This window comes from Geotrypetes seraphini, chromosome 9, assembly GCF_902459505.1.
Source record: "Geotrypetes seraphini chromosome 9, aGeoSer1.1, whole genome shotgun sequence".
In the NCBI taxonomy this organism is placed as follows: Eukaryota; Metazoa; Chordata; class Amphibia; order Gymnophiona; family Dermophiidae; genus Geotrypetes; species Geotrypetes seraphini.
In genome coordinates, this window is record NC_047092.1 from 122,466,411 (window position 1) to 122,484,289 (window position 17,879).

General features: G+C 40.6%; 1 protein-coding gene across 2 annotated transcripts in view; it reads left to right on the top strand.

Moving 5' to 3' along the window:
- USP40 (ubiquitin specific peptidase 40) overlaps positions 1–17,879 on the top strand; it is a 179,643-nt gene that overhangs the window by 17,066 nt on the left and 144,698 nt on the right. Inside the window, exon 1 of one of the 2 annotated variants that reach the window (XM_033957627.1) lies at positions 16,516–16,616. The exons of the other annotated variant lie outside the window; for it this stretch is intronic. The gene's annotated coding sequence lies outside the window, so the exon portion shown is untranslated. Of the gene's footprint in view, positions 1–16,515; positions 16,617–17,879 lie in introns of those variants that run through there. 2 annotated transcript variants of the gene reach the window in all.

Sequence of the window (17,879 nt, forward strand, 5' to 3'; positions counted from 1 at the left end):
TTATTTAGTTAATTGTTAAAAATTATATTTTGGGGTTTTGTCAGATACTTGTGACTTGGATTGGCCTCCGTGAAGGCAGAATTCTGGGCTAGATGGACCATTGGTTTGATCCAGTAAGGCTAGTCTTATGTTCATCTCCTATACATAACATTCTAAAACCCTAGAGCGCAACTCAAATGAGGGCATGGCCAGAGGTGAGGTAGGGGCGTTCCACAAAATTTGCCATTTCTGTACTCAAATACCAAGTTGAGTGCTGGCATTTACACCAGGTTTCAGCTAGTGTAAAAATCAGCTTCCAAATTTGGGTACAGATATGGGCTCTACATGTTATTCAGAGTGCTCTTATAGAATAGTGCTCCATGCTGATTTTTTTTTATTTTTTTTTTTGGCCCCCAAATTTGGGTACCATTTACTGAATCTGGGCCTAAGCATATACTTGCACACATAAATGGAAGCAGAACACTAAGTTGTATTCTATAACACAGGCCAACAACAAAAAAAAATTCTTGGTACCTTAGGTTTTTGGACCTGTTCCTGGGGATATTTGGGACACTGATTCAGAAAATTGCACTGGACAGACCGCATTAGCTCTAGTTTCTTAAATATGGTTATGGAATAGTAGATATGACTTTGTGATAGTAGAAAACACAAACCACAGTGGAGATTTAGGATGTTGAGTGTGGAGATTTTTTTTGGTTTTCTTGTCTGCTTGGGATAGTAGAGCCAAATAGATTGGCCTCCGAGGGAATATATGGTGGTTGGAGGACAAAATGTAATCAATGAACCTTTGGAAGCACAAGATAGAATCATACTGCCACCACTACATATATCAGCTAGGCCTGATGAAACAATTTGTAAAGGCTTTCAATAAAGACGGTTCGTGCATTTAATATGTAGAGAGTCATAGTCAAAATGCCTCCTAAGTCTAACAAATATCAACCAAGTACAACCAGGGTCAGATTAACCAATAGGCCCAATAGGCATGTGCCTAGGGCCCAAAATGGTCAGGGGGGCCCAATGAAGGAGGGTATCAACATTGTTTTTCCAAACGGCGATGGATCCCTTCAGCATCGATTGGCAACACGGACCCACCCACCCACCCCTGATTGGCAATGTGAGCCTACCCTCAATTGGCAATGCGGCCCCCACATGGGGGCAAAGCAGGGGCCCCTAGGCACACAGTGTACTTGTGTGCCTTGGGGCCCTTGATAAATTAATCCTGTCCAAGATCCGCCCAAGCTCTCCCTCTAGCCCACCCAAACTTCACCCCTGACCCCACCTCATAATAATAGTACTAATTGTAATGCAATTTATTCCATTCATGTTTCATATACACACAATATAATCTTATTAATACATAATGCTAACCACAAAATACATTATTAATACATAATGCTAACCACAAAATTTAAAAAATACACAAAGCGCACTGTATGCAGAGAAAATGTTTATCATTTATATTCAATTTTTTTTCAGAGGTAAAGACAGATGACTTTAAAATATGCAATGTCACCTTGTAAGGATTGTTAGTCAGGCCCCCACAATGTATGGTTGGTGGGGTTATGTTAGAGGTGCCCTTAAACACGCCAGATCCCAGGTTCAGTTCCCTCACAGAAGATTCACCAGGAGTAGAATCCAATAAGAAATACAGCCAGAGGTGATTGCATAAAGAATATATTATAGAAATAGGCTTACAAAAAAGCAATATTTATAAGCATTACAATTAAGTAGAGCAAAGCAGTTTCCCTGCCTTACAGAGTTCAGAGGCAAAGAGACAGAGAGTCTGAAGTTCTAAGGAGAGCCAGAGAGAGAGAGAAAGGGGGATGGGGTGATGGTCTAAGTTTCGGGTTCCATAGATAAAGAGAAGGATAGACAGAGAGATAGACAGAGAAAGAGAGAGCTGCATGTGTGTTGCAGAGAGGAGGCTTTTATAGCTTGGAATCTTATTCTGAATATAGAAACTATTGTATGTCCCAGAATCTTTCTGTTTAGAATTTGTAAACTGTTTGAAACAATGGTTAATTTAATTGATAAGGAAGGTGTGATACTTGCAGGCATGGTAGATGGGATTAGTCTCTGGCTTTTTTGTCCCATTCAAGCAGCCTATCTTCTTGATAAACAATCTAGTCTGGCTGGATGCTTAATGTATGTGAATTCTGTGCAGGAGCACAGAATTCTGCATCAACATTCCAGAGTCGGATAATTTCCCATAGGCCTTTGCTGACATTAGTTCTGCCAACTGAAAATGCTGATTGCTAGCAATAGCTATGCTGACACATCTCAGTAACAACTATAGAAAAATAGACAAACATAGTGCAAAATATAGATAGCAGATATAAATTCTCAAAACTGACACATTTTGATCACTAAATTGAAAATTAAAATCATTTTCCTACCTTTGTTGTCTAATGATTTCATGAGTCTCTGGTTGTACTCCCTTCTCACTGTGTATCCAATATTTCTTCTTTCTGCCTCCTGCATGCTATCAGCATAGCTATTGCTAGCATTCAGCATTTTCAGTTGGCATAACTGATGTCAGCAAAGGCCTATGGGAAATTATATCAATCTGACTGGTATGTGAATGCAGATAGACCTTGAGGGCAGGGAGACTGTTTTAAGTAGCCCTGATTGAATCATGATTAGCTAAAAGGTGTTAATGTGTTAATGTCTGATTAAGAGGGTGCTTAGGACAATGGGTCCAGGTGCACAGATAACTAAAGTTAATCAGAAACTATTGTCAGAGGCATACTGGAAATTACATTTGACCATAGCCTATTCTTGGCTGTCTAGCACAAGTTTACTAAGGAGGGGGAGATTTAACTTCTATTGAAGCTCAATAGTTTTCTATATTCAGAATAGGATTCCAAGCTATAAAAGCCCCCTCGCAGCATCACCCCCCTCTCTTGGCTCTTGGCTCTCTGGAGCTCTCTCTTTCTCTGTCTATCCTTCTCTTTATCTATGGAACACGAAGCTTGGAACCATCACCCCATCTCCCTTTTCTCTCTCTCTGCCTTTCCCTGGAACTTCAGGCTTCTATGGCTTCTTTTCCTCTGAACTATGTAAGGCAGGGAAACTGTGTTGCTCTCTCATTAATTGTAATGCTTAATTGTAATGCTTTATAAATATTGCTTTTCTGTAAGCCTATTTCTATAATATATTCTTTATGCAATCACCTCTGGCTGTGCCTTTTTGATTCTACTTCCTGGTGAATGTTCAGTGAGGGAACTGAACCTGGGACCTGGCGTTTGTAAGGGCGCCTCTCAAGTGACCCTACCAACCATTTATTGTGAGGGCCACTAACAAACCTTACACATGCTTCCTCTCCTCTGGACCTCATTCCCTTCCCCAAACAATATCTCTCTCTGACCTTCATGAGTCCAACTTTTCTTCCTCTCTCCTCTATCCCTATTGGCAATGTCTCCCTCTCTTTCACTGTCCATTTCTCTTTCTCTCATTCCCTCCCTTGCTGCAAAGGGAGTGGGGAAAGAGAGAGATCCATAGTGCATCTCTCCCATCCCCTCTACTGCCACATCCAACATTTCTCCCTCTCTCATTCTATCGCCCCTCTCCAGCACCATGCCACATCTTTCCCTCCTTCACTATGTCCAACATTCCTCCATTTGCATCCCTTCAATCTGTTCCTTTGTTCCCTCTCCACCACCACATCCAACATTTCTCCATCTCATCCTTTTCTTCCCCATGCCTCAATCCTCTCTCTCTATGCCCAACAATTTTCCTCTTTTTCTTTCTTTCCCCTTGTGCAACATCTTTCCCTCTCACTCGCTCATTCTCCCATTCAACAATTCTCCCAAATTAGTGCTACTTTTCTCCCTTCTTTCTGTGTCCCGAGTTTATGCCCCCTCCTTGCCATCTAGCCTTTGTCTCAAATTCCCCCCTCCCCTCCTTTGTCCTATGATCATGTCCCCTCTCTCCCTTACTTGCTATAACGTGCTTGCTCCATTCAGGGCCATTCAGTTGGGTTGCTCCTTCCAGTCTTTAGCAGCACAGGGACACATCGTGGGCAGTGGCTCTTACACGCTGAAAGTAGCTGACCCACAAGCCTTCCCTCAGACATCAGCACATATCAAGCAAGGGGAAAATGCATTAGTACCTGAATAAATTCAGGGATGCATCGCAGGCAGTGGCTCTTACATGCTGCAGGTGACTGACCATGAATGCTTCCCTCTAACATCAGCTCTGACATCAGAGGGAAACCTTTTCGGGTCGGCTTCAGTGGAGGGGGGAATGCAGGAAGGAGGGTATGGGATCCCCTGTGGTGGCAGCGGTGATTAAGGAGGAAGGGGGTGGGAGACCTACTCGGTGCCATGTACCCCCAACAAGTGATTTGCATACCCATAAGGGTACACATATTGTGTGTTGAGAAACTCTAGTATAGAAGAAGAAGAAAGATAAGGCTGAACTTCCAGCCGATTTACATAAGAACATAAGAAATGGCTTCGCCGGATCAGACCCTAGGTTCATCCAGTCCGGCGACCCGCACTCGCGGAGGCCAAGCCAGGTGTTCCCTGTTGAGAAACCTTGCTTACTCGTATCCCTAAATGTGATTTGCGAGAAGGGGTGCATCAAACTTGCCCTTGAATCCCGGAATGGTGGTCTCCATCACGACCTCCTCCGGGAGTGCGTTCCAAGCGTCCACCACTTGTTGTGCGAAGCAGAATTTCCTGATATTTGTCCTGGGCCTGGTGCCCCTCAGCTTCAATCCATGACCTCTTGTCCGAGTCACATTGGACAATGTGAATGAAGATGTTTCTTGCTCTATTTTGTCGAATCCTTTTAATATTTCTAGAAGATTCCTAATGCCTATTTCTAGAAGATACATAATGCCTATAGATTAAAAGCATTAGCATTAGAACACTTAAGTTACAAATTTATCAAATAGTTGTGTTTTTTTTAGTAATTTTCTAAAATTATAATAAGCTGGAACTTCTAGCATAATTTTGCCAAACCAGGTATTCAATTTAGCTGCCTGAAAAGCAAGAGTTCTCTCTAAAAATATCTTAAAATGACATAATTTGACAAGAGGCGAAAGAGTTGGCATTCATGAAATATAAAAAAACCCAAGAAGAGGAGAGCAGAAAGGACTACAGGGTGAAACTGAAAGAAGCCAAGAGAGAGATACGTTTGGCGAAGGCACAGGCGGAAGAACAAATGGCTAAAATTGTAAAAAAGGGAGATAAAAATTTTTTCAGATATATTAGTGAAAGGAGGAAGATAAAAAATGGAATTGCTAGGCTAAAAGATGCTGGGAACAAATATGTGGAGAGTGATGAGGAGAAAGCAAATGTGCTAAACAAATACTTCTGTTCTGTGTTCACAGAAGAAAATCCTGGAGAAGGACCGAGATTGTCTGGCAAAGTTACACGAGAAAATGGAGTAGATTCTGCGCCGTTCACGGAGGAGGGTGTTTATGAGCAACTTGAAAAACTGAAGGTGGACAAAGCGATGGGACCAGACGGGATCCATCCCAGGATACTAAGGGAGCTCAGAGAGGTTCTGGCGAGTCCTATTAAAGACTTGTTCAACAAATCTCTGGAGACGGGAGTGATTCCTGGGGATTGGAGGAGAGCGGATGTGGTCCCTATTCATAAAAGTGGTCACAGGGATGAAGCAGGAAACTACAGGCCGGTGAGCCTCACTTCAGTTGTTGGAAAAATAATGGAAGTGTTGCTGAAAGAAAGGATAGAGTATTTCCTTGAATCTAATGGGTTACAGGATCCGAGGCAACATGGCTTTACAAAAGGTAAATCGTGCCAAACGAACCTGATTGAATTTTTTGATTGGGTTGGACTGGAGGACGGCTAACGTCATTCCACTCCACAAGAAAGGCTCAAAGATGGAGACAGCAAACTACAGACCAGTGAGTCTAACATCGATAGTGAGCAAACTAATGGAAACTCTAATCAAACACCAATTAGATAAGATCCTGGATGAGGAGAATCTACGGGATCCCCGACAACATGGATTTACTAAGGGGAGATCCTGCCAATCCAACCTGATCAGCTTCTTTGACTGGGTAACGGGGAAGCTGGATATTGGGGAGTCCCTGGACATCGTGTACCTGGACTTTAGCAAAGCATTCGATAGCGTACCACACCGCAAGTTACTGAGCAAGATGAGTTCTATAGGATTAGGTAACACATTGACGAAATGGGTTGGGAGCTGGCTTGGAGGTAGGCTCCAAAGGGTGGTGGTGAATGGCACCCCCTCCGAAATGACAGAGGTGATTAGTGGAGTACCACAGGGCTCAGTCTTGGGCCCAATCCTATTCAACATCTTTATAAGAGACTTGGCAGAAGGGCTTCGAGGTAAAATAACATTATTCGCCGATGACGCCAAACTGAGTAATGTATTGGGCAAATGCACAACAGACGAAGATTCAGTGCCCGACAACATGATGCACGACCTACTCCTACTGAAGCGATGGTCTAGGACATGGCAACTCAACTTCAATGCCAAAAAATGCAAAGTTATGCACCTGGGCAGCCAGAATCCATGCAAGTCTTATACCCTTAATGGCGAGATCCTAGCAAAAACGGTAGCAGAACGAGACTTGGGGGTAATCGTCAGTGAGGACATGAAGTCTGCCAATCAAGTGGAGCAGGCTTCGTCCAAGGCAAGACAAATCATGGGCTGCATACGAAGGAGTTTCGTCAGTCGTAAGGCGGAAGTCATTATGCCATTGTATAGATCCATGGTGAGGCCCCACCTGGAATACTGTGTGCAATTCTGGAGGCCGCATTATCGCAAGGATGTGCTGAGACTGGAGTCGGTGCAAAGAATGGCCACCCGGATGATCTCGGGACTCAAGGATCTACCATACGAAAAACGGCTTGACAAATTACAGCTATACTCGCTCGAGGAGCGCAGAGAGATGGGGGACATGATCGAGACGTTCAAGTATCTTACGGGCCGCATCGAGGCAGAGGAAGATATCTTCTTTTTCAAGGGTCCCACGACAACAAGAGGGCATCCGTTGAAAATCAGAGGTGGGAAACTACGAGGTGACACCAGGAAATTCTTTTTCACTGAAAGAGTGGTTGATCGCTGGAATAGTCTTCCACTACAGGTGATTGAGGCCAGCAGAGTGCCTGATTTTAAGGCCAAATGGGATCGGCACATGGGATCTCTTCACAGGGCAAAGGTAGGGGAGGGACATTAAGGTGGGCAGACTAGATGGGCCGTGGGCCCTTATCTGCCGTCTATTTCTATGTTTCTATGTTTCTATGGGTAACCAGAGAGCTGGATCGAGGACATATGCTAGATGTAATTTACTTGGATTTCAGCAAAGCCTTTGATACAGTTCCTCATAGGAGGCTGTTGAACAAACTTGAAGGGTTGAAGTTAGGACCCAAAGTGGTGAACTGGGTCAGAAACTGGCTGTCGGACAGACGCCAGAGGGTGGTGGTTAATGGAAGTCGCTCGAAGGAAGGAAAGGTGACTAGTGGAGTCCCTCAGGGTTCGGTGCTGGGGCCAATCCTGTTCAATATGTATGTAAGTGACATTGCTGAAGGGTTAGAAGGAAAAGTGTGCCTTTTTGCAGATGATACCAAGATTTGTAACAGAGTAGACACCGAAGAGGGAGTGGAGAATATGAAAAAGGATCTGCAAAAGTTAGAGGAATGGTCTAATGCCTGGCAACTAAAATTCAATGCAAAGAAATGCAGAGTAATGCATTTGGGGATTAATAATAGGAAGGAACCGTATATGCTGGGAGGAGAGAAGCTGATATGCACGGACGGGGAGAGGGACCTTGGGGTAATAGTGTCCGAAGATCTAAAGGCGAAAAAACAGTGTGACAAGGCAGTGGCTGCTGCCAGAAGGATTCTGGGCTGTATAAAGAGAGGCGTAGTCAGTAGAAGGAAGAAGGTGTTGATGCCCCTGTACAGGTCATTGGTGAGGCCCCACTTGGAGTATTGTGTTCAGTTTTGGAGACCGTATCTGGCGAAAGACGTAAGAAGACTTGAGGCGGTCCAGAGGAGGGCGACGAAAATGATAGGAGGCTTGCGCCAGAAGACGTATGAGGAGAGACTGGAAGCCCTGAATATGTATACCCTAGAGGAAAGGAGAGACAGGGTAGATATGATTCAGACGTTCAAATACTTAAAGGGTATTAACGTAGAACAAAATCTTTTCCAGAGAAAGGAAAATGGTAAAACCAGAGGACATAATTTGAGGTTGAGGGGTGGTAGATTCAGGGGCAATGTTAGGAAATTCTACTTTACGGAGAGGGTAGTGGATGCCTGGAATGCGCTCCCGAGAGAGGTGGTGGAGAGTAAAACTGTGACTGAGTTCAAAGAAGCGTGGGATGAACACAGAAGATTTAGAATCAGAAAATAATATTAAATATTGAACTAAGGCCAGTTACTGGGCAGACTTGCACGGTCTGTGTCTGTGTATGGCCGTTTGGTAGAGGATGGGCAGGGGAGGGCTTCAATGGCTGGGAGGGTGTAGATGGGCTGGAGTAAGTCTTAACAGAGATTTCGGCAGGTGGAACCCAAGCATAGTACCGGGTAAAGCTTTGGATTCTTGCCCAGAAATAGCTAAGAAGAAAAAAAAAAAAAAAAAATTTTTAAATTGAATCAGGTTGGGCAGACTGGATGGACCATTCGGGTCTTTATCTGCCGTCATCTACTATGTTACTATGTTAAATAACTGGACTTTACATGTAGGCTTGTTTGAGTAATTTAAGGAAAAATGGAAAACAAGGTAACCTGGAGACATACCGAAAATTGATTTGAAGCAGATACATGAAAATTTGAATAAAACTCTAGCCTCTATCGGTAACCAATGTAATTTTTGGTAATAGGGAGTAACATGTTCACATTTTTCAAACCAAAAATCAATCGAACAGCAGTGTTTTGAACCACTCTTAAGGTTTTTTTGAAAATTTTCTTATAGGCACCCAAGTAAATTATATTGCAATAGTCAAGGATACTCAATATCGATGACTGAACCAACAGACGAAAGGAAACTGTATCAAAATATTTCTTAATTGTTCGTAGTTTCCAGAGAGCTAAGAAACATTTCCTGAGTAACAAATCTGTATGCTATTCTAAAGTAAGATGTTGATCTAAAGTCACTCCTAGTATTTTTATGGGCTGTTCTATACAATAGTCCAGGCCATTAAAATGTATCATTGATTGTTTAATCTTGTCAGTAGGACTGGCTAAAGAGTTTAGTCTTTTCAGGATTCAATTTCAATTTGAAATCAATCATCCAAAATTCAATCTTTTTTAAGATGGTTGCTATAGAATTTGTTAACTCTACTGTCAGACACTTAACTGAATGACTATAGTGATATCATCAGCATACATATAGAACCTAAGATTTAAGCTTTGCAAAAGGTTACCCAATGAAGCTAGGTAAATATTAAACAGAATTGGAGATAAAGGTGAGCCTTGAGGAACCCCACATGCTTAGGAATAACACTATTTCAATTAATGGGTTAGGTTTTTTTTTTGTTTGGTTTTTTTTTTCCTATATAATCTATTGGTCAGTCTGGACACATGGAGTTGCCAAAGAGCGAGAAAGGCATTGCTGTTTCCCTATGGGTTGAATCTGTCAAAGGGATTTTGTTCATACAGCACAATTTTAAGCATATGTCATGGAAAAACTTCCACATGTATCTCAGAAGACAGTCAATGATGTTCAGAGGTATCCACCCTTCTGCTAAGTACACCTGGGCTCATACTCAGTCAAATGTAAATCCAGAAGTTTTTGAAAAGTAGATTAATGTCTACTGCTGTACTGTAAGTCAATCATTTATTTATTCATTCAATTTTCTATACCATTCTCTCAGGGGAGCTCAGAACAGTTTATATGAATTTATTCAGGTACTCGAGCATTTTCCCCTTGCTAGATATGTGTTCATTAACTGAAAGCCATTTACACATTTGCTATAATTAAATATTTCTTTAGCAAAGGTAGCAACTATTTTTTATTTTTTGTGCCCTCTTTTGTCTCTGCAAATATGGTAACCCTAAATACCATATAAGGTCTGAGTACTTCACTACAACTTGATGAATAATTTATAAGAAAGCTTAGAATTCAATTAGAGCTGTGATAATAATAGTAGAAGATTTTCATCACAGGATACTGAAATTTATTTCCCTATTAATTAGTTAACCCTAAATACTGGACATCTCATGAGGTGGTAGGGAAGAGAAGGGGAGACACTGAATTATGGAAGTGGTGGGACCATATGGCTGAAGGTTTGCCTAGGGCTCTTTGGCTGGTCCTGTATAGAGTCAGTTTTGAGGTCAGCATCATATCTTACCTAAAAATAACTCTGGTAGCCACATAAGAATAATAATCCTTTTAGCCAAGCCTGATATACGCAGAAACCTTTTTTTTTAATTGATCATATTGTTCACATCCACTACCCTTTTAAACATTATTTAAACAAGATGTGTACAGAAACTGAAACAATGCTATTCATCAACTTGGACCAGCATTGTTACAGTATTCCTACATGGGAACAGCACACAGTTAGTATGTTTCTAAATGTTTCAAAAATCATTGTGCTACATAGTTACACATTTGGCTAGACTAAAAGATGACTAGAGGTGTGAATTTACCTTTCTTCCAGCAGCCTAATAGCTTTCTTCAAGAACTAATTTAGTGTATAACAAAATAAAAATACAACCACTATAAATCTGCATCCAGTGGCAGATTAAAGATCCTGCCAGGAGCGGCTTTTGATTATGTACATCTGTCAATAAGCATGTTGACTAGAGTTCTTTACGGTCGAAGGATAACAGTGGGAGAAATCTCTCATTGCATGGTTTTCAGAACAGTCATAAGAATAACCATATTGGGTCAGACCAGTGGTGCATCTAGCTCAATACCTTGTTTCCAACAGTGGCCAATCCAAGTCACAAAAAGCTGGTCAAAACCCAAATAGTGACAACATGCCATGTTAGGGATGCCAGAGCAAGTGGTGGTGTCGACCTCCCATGAGCTTCAGTACCAGTATGATGGTGGATAAATGCTTCATTTTGTGGTAGCCCAAAGACTGGTTATCCTCCAGGATTTTGTCCGCAAAGATAAGCTGAAGAAATTCAACTTTTTGTTCAAATGAGAAATGGGAAAGAAAGATAAGAAACCATAAGAGAACAGTACATGAAATAAATTATACACTGTATATTTTCTTCCCACACCCTGCTGCTTTGATAGGCCACAGAACAGAGAGAGAAGATAAATTGTCAATAAGGCACCTTTTTAAGCCTGCACATAAGCTGGGGTTTTTTTTGTTTTTGTTTTTTTTTAAGCTGATCTCCCATGAGATCCTCTGTCTCTCCTTTTCCTCAGCATCCTATTCCCCACTACTCAGTTTTAAGTCCATTATTTCAGCCTTTTGTATTTACCACTGCACAGCCCTCATCCATCTTCCTCTGATATCATTCCCTGTTGCTCATCCTCTCTTGGCATCCAACTCTTTTCTTCTTTCTCTTACCCGCTACCAAGCTTCCCATTACTTTTATTAACCTCCTTCTCTGTTCCATTTCCACAATCTGTCATCCTTTTCACAGACCTCTTCTTTTATGTCTCTCACACATTCCACAGTCCTGTTTTTTTACACTGCCTCTCAATCCCTTCACTGCCCCATCTTTCCTCTCTTTTCTAGACATTCACCATCTTCTCATAAAACATAAAATCCGATTCTGTGTACGAGACATATCCTCTTTTTTTAATTTTTTTAGTTCAATCATTTTTATTAGCATTTTAATGAATACAATACAATATTATTCTATTCCACAACTCATAGGACAGCTAGTTCAATTCATTGGTGTTTCTTGCTGTTCTAAAAATTGAGCAGTTTGGACCCCAGTTCAGTTACAGAAATTAGATAGTTCCAAGTCTAATAGGTATTGGCACTGTCATCTAGAACCTGGGACATTAAATCATTTATTATTTTATTGTCCCTTTATACTTCCCAAATGGATCTCCAAAATTGATCAGATAAACAAAGTAATGGAAAATCCACTGGCACTTACATATGATACGGTGCTATTTGACACTATGATGAGAGCTAAAAGCCAAATATCATCTCACAATAATAAACTTCTATTTATTATGACAGCTTATTTTAAGGAATTGGAAAAACTGGGATAGACTGAGCTATACCTTTTGGTGGGAGTCTATATGTCGTATTTTTAAGATGGAACAAAGTATGGCTATACTAAGGGACATTATAAGAAGTTTCTGAAGAACCAAAGACTGGTCTCCAGGACATTTGGAGCATTGAGATTAAACATCAAATTATTGCATCTTAATGATCATGAATTTGGTCTTGGAGGATGAGATGTGCAATGTCTGCATCTATGAGACAAACATGGTTTTTCCTGTTACATAGAGCATTCTGGACCCCTGTTCATTAAAAAAATTAGATTGCTCTAAGTTGGATAGATGTTGGCATTGTCATCTTGAAGCAGGGACTTTAGATCAGTGGTTCCCAACCCTGTCCTGGAGGATCACCAGGCCAATCAGGTTTTCAGGCTAGCCCTAATGAATATGCATGAAAGATTTGCATATAATGGAAGTGACAGGCTTGCAAATGTGCTCCATGCATATTCATTAGAGCTAGCCTAAAAACCCGATTGGCCTGTTGGTCCTCCAGGACAGGGTTGGGAACCACTGCTTTAGATTATTTATTGTTCTATTGTCCATTTATTATGACTTTCTGGAAATCAGTTAATAGTTTGTTAGAAAATTATGTGGCATTATCGTATGATACAGTATTTGAAGTTTCAAGTTTATTAGGATTTTATATACCACCTATCAAGGTTATCTAAGCGGTTTTTTACAATCAGGTACTCAAGCATTTTTCCTTTGGCATGTCTATGAGGGCTAAGAGCCAAATATCTTCCAAAAATAATAAATTCACTTATTTTAACAGGAGTCGCCATACAACAAATAACATGCAATTGGAATAGATTAAACTATAGTTTTTGGTGGAATTCAGTGTGTCATATTTATAAAATGGAAAGAACATTAGCTCTTCAGAAAGGAAATTTTAATAAATTTCAAGATGTGTGGGGGCCATTAACAAATTATTACAATGAATAAATATAATTTCCCTGGTTAGTACAAATGAAATAATGGGGAGGGGGTAATTTTTTTGAATTTTCACTAGGTGCTTTGAATGAAAGGAAAGTCTTTATTATATGATATAGGTGTTATGATATATTGAAGAGTTGGGAGGGAATGGGATAAAATATATTGAGTATGATTAATTATAGAATTTCAAGTGATATATTTAAGTTAAAATGATGTTACTTTTTGTTACACTTGATGTAAGTTATAAAAATGAATAAAGAATTTTAAAAAAAGAAGTTTCTGAAGATTTGGGAGCCATTGACAAAATTTTGCAGAGTGATTAGTGATTATACCTTTTGGACATACACGTCAAGGGTGGGTGGGCGGGTTGGAATGTATTTTTCAATTTCTCAATTTGAGTGTATTTTTTGAATATAATTTTGGGGGTGATTATATCTATTTGTCATCTAATATAATAAAATGCTAGGCCGCGCATGCGCACTTCCTATGTGTGTGCCAGTTTTCCGTGAGCTGTAGCGACACATAGGAAGTGCGCATGCGCGGCTTACGGTCTGTTCTGCTCTCTGTTGAAAGACGCAGCAGTCACCGCCTCTCCGCTCTCTCTCTTCCTCCCCCCCCTCCCCAGGCGGATTTCGAGCGCCCTTCCGGCTTTTAAGTTGGGCACTGTTTCTCCTGCGGCGCGGCGGCCCGAGTCAAATGTAGTCATACTATAAGTGATTGCAAATTAAGCCTCCGGACACGTGCCCCGTGCAAACTGTCGCGTGACTTCATGGCGGTTTCACAGGTCAGAAATTATAGTTGCATTATAGAAGCAGGACTAGCAACGCAAGGATCGCTTTCTGCTTACTCACAGACGAGTCGGATGTCGGCTGCGGCGGCCCGAGTCAAATGTCGGCCGCGGCGACTGCTGGCCGTGGTGGCTGTCGGCGGCTGCAGGCCGCTGTAGCCAAACCCGGAAAACACATAAGTAGGGCATGGAGTTAAGAAGGAATGTATGGGGGGGGGGGGAGGAAAATACTGCACAGGGAAGTGGGGTGGGAGGGAAATGCTGCAACACACGGAAATGGAGGGCAGAAAAGGGGTTGATGGACAGGGGAAGAGGTGCTGATGAACAGGGAAGGGGGGGCAGGGAAATAAAGACAGGCCTACTGCTGCACAGGGGGAGCAGGAAGGAGGTGATGATGGACAGAGGGAAGTAAAACAAAGGAATAAGGGCTTCTGCTGGATAAGGTGAGCAGTGATGGCGTGGTGGAGGACACAGGGGAGGTAAAAGGAAGGGAGAATGGACAGGGGGAGCAGGCAAGGGGTGGTAGTGGACAGCCAAGGAAAAAAAAAATACAAAAAGCAGACAAATACAGAAAGTGACTAAGGAGAGAGAGAAAAAAATAAAAACAGACACACACATATATATTCTAGCACCCGTTAATGTAACGGGCTATAAGACTAGTAAATTATAATTGTAAATGTATTTAAGTGCTTTTATAGAGTTATATGATTGTATTATATCATGCACTTAATCATGGCTTTAAAATGAATAAAGAAATTTTTTTTAAAAAGAGGGCATATGCAGTTTGCAGAGGATGCCAAGTACATATGGCTTTGATCAAAAAATATTGTGCAGGCCAGCTTAACCTTTTGTCATATTGATTGCTACACAGCCAAAAATTTAATGTTTCTAATGGGGCTGGATTTGGGGTGGTCTGGATACTGGCAGAAGACATATATGGATATTGGTTAATATCACCATTAAATAAAAGATTAAAATGTCACTGGTAACTATTAGGAACATGGATTGGTTTGAAACATAGGAAGGGAAAAGGAAAACACTGGGACTTCTATATTGCTTTGTAGTAGTTTTACAACCACATTTTGGGTTCAAACCTTGTGCTGCTCCTTGTGACCCTGGGCAAGTCACTTAGGGATCCTTTTATTAAAGTACTAACTGATTTAGCGTGCTAAATACTATGATGCTCATAAAAATATAATGGATGTCTCAGCAATTAACGTGCACTAATGTTTAGTGAGTGCAAATTGGTTAGTGCACCTTAATAAAAGGATCCCTTAATCCTCCACTGCTCCAGGTACATTAGATAGATTGTGAGCCCACAAGGACAGATAGGGAAAATGTTTGCAGTATCTGAGGTTGTAACTCTAACCACTAAGCCACACTCCAGAACATTTCTCAGGTCATTTTGGGCCACAAATGACAAGAAGAAAACCATTTGTTGACAGCAAGTGTACACTACCAGAAGTGTACACTACCAGAAAGGAGTGCTCTTCTCTTTCCGGAAGAGTACGTGCTCTGCCAGTATTTGTGAGTAATAAGCACTGATTGTGAAAAGGAGTCACTCTTTCGAAAGAGGCAAGACTGCTTCCAAATGAAGGCACACCATCATATTGCTCTCACAGCGAAAAATAATTTAAGAAAATGAACAAAATGAAAATTTCCATAAATGCCAGAAAGATTACAAAGCCAAAATTTTCCCAAATAACTTTATACAAATAAGAAATCCATGCAGAGAAAGATGTGAATATTTCTTGTAAGTTTACCACTGTTGAAAATCTGCATAACTTTAAAAAAAATTCTTATCTGTTTAAAGTTATGTCAGTCTATGGCCTGCTGAAAACTGACTTCATAAAAACAACCTTGGAGCTCACCTCCAAGAATTCAGACTATGATATTAATTGATAAATAAATAAAAACAGCAGACGTGTCACCAAAGCTGATGTCAATAGCAGTTTTTAATAATCCGGCTGCAATATCTCTGGCAAAGACATAAAATATCTGGGCAAAGACATAAAAATATCGGGACCGGATTTAAGATTTTAGCTTCCATAAACAAGGCCAAACAATAGATCCCTGAGAGCAGGTTTGGGGGGCTTGTGTCAGTTTCCAAATTCAGAAGATCCAGAAGAGAAGAAAAGCATAGAGCCCCAGTTATGCTCCTGTACATCAGAACATGCACATAACCCTAAAGTAAGCAGATGCAGGCTCCTCTTTGGCCTGAGCATTTTTGTGCCTTCAAAATTTGGCAGCCTAGGCAGTGACGTATGCCTAAATCCAAGCCTGAAAAATATGTATTCATTCCTACTCTAACCCTTTTTTTTTTTTTTTTTTTATCCCAGTTACCATTTTTCTCTTTTCCTGGTATGATTTCCAATATTTTCTCTTTTAGCTGCAGAATAGTGGTGTTGAAGAACGCTTCTTCAGTACTTGCAATATTAATCGTCGTTAGCCCATTCCTCAGACCCCTTATGATCACTTGGTACATCATTGTGACAGTTCCTTTCTTCTTGCCTGAGAGTGAAACTAAACCAGGTACTGCATTCTGCGAGAAGAATTTAACTAGTTGCCCTGCCTGCAGCATCCAATCAAAGGAGGGCAAAGTCCTGCCAGTAATACCTGAGGTTGGGAAGGCAAATGCTGTATTTAAGTTGAAACTTTGGATTTAGCAGATTTATGTCTTGGAGGAAGTTTGTACACAGGTGGATCTCTGGATTTAATGCGTCCTTGGAAAAAGCCACATCTTGCTGAGGTAGGTGCTTTAGAAATTAAATTCACAAAGAGAGAGAAAGGGGGAGATTGAGACATGTACACAAAGAGAAGGAGCATATGAACAGACTGATGTGGGAATGTCAGGTAGATGCATGGAATGTTCTCATTTGCAGAGAGGGTGGAAACAAATACTGTAAAGGATTTTTTTTCTTAAACTATGAGTGCCTTTGTTGTCTGGTAACTATAAACCTGGGTAATCTGCAATGAGTTTGTTTTATAGATATCTTAATAGGAATAAACCTCACTTCTAAGCCAGGATATGCTGGGCATGTAGGATCTCTCTGAGAGAGAAAGAGATAATGGTTACTGCAGAAGATCAAACTATATGGGCCTTTTGGTCTTTATCTGCCATCATGTTTCTATGATCATAGTTTCTGAAATTTACTGTTAATTGTGTCCTTCTGGAAATTATAGGGTGTAAAATAAAGCACACATGTCAAAGTGAGCTTCTGGGTTATTTTTAATCATTGCCAGTAGCACCCAGTTCAGCTGGGACTATTTCTGTATCTTTCTGCTGCGTTTTATCGCCTCTTTGGAGATGTATGTATCCTATTAATGTAGGAAGCACGTTCATAGGAGGCTGCATACATATGGCATATCCATACTTCCACAGGGAAAGTTTCAATGTATAAAGTAAATGACCCTTTAATAAGCAAAATGTTTGCAAAACTTTTTTTTTTTTTTTTTAACATAGATCCCTGTAACAGGAGCTGTGTCTGTACTGAAAAATATCTCAAAAGTGTTTTCCAAGTGCCTGTTTGACACAAGCAAAATGTTATGATTGAGTTATGTTTCACTGCAGCTGGTGCAAAACATTAAAAACCTTGGGAATATATGTAAATGCCAAAATCTTTTTTTATAGACCTTGTCTGATTATACTTGTGGATAATTACCTAATATGTATATGCCTAGATTGGGTCTTGAATTTATATGTTTACTTTTATTTGTAACTAATGTTGTACTATTTCTTTATTTTGCTTCTTATGATTATGATAAATGTTAATTTCAAAAAAGCAAGAAAAAAAGCTTTGGGACTAGAACCCATATTGTATTTTTAGTCCAGGAGACTTCCAGGAAAATCAGAAATGGCCTGTATTAGGCTATGGTGCTTTGAGCCTTCAAGTACAAGGCTGTAGGATTTTCCCTATCCCCTTAGTCCTTCGCTAAGAGTCATAGACTACAATCTTTTGTCATCAGAATCCAATATGTGTATATCCTATTCCATCCAGTAGGAGTCACCATT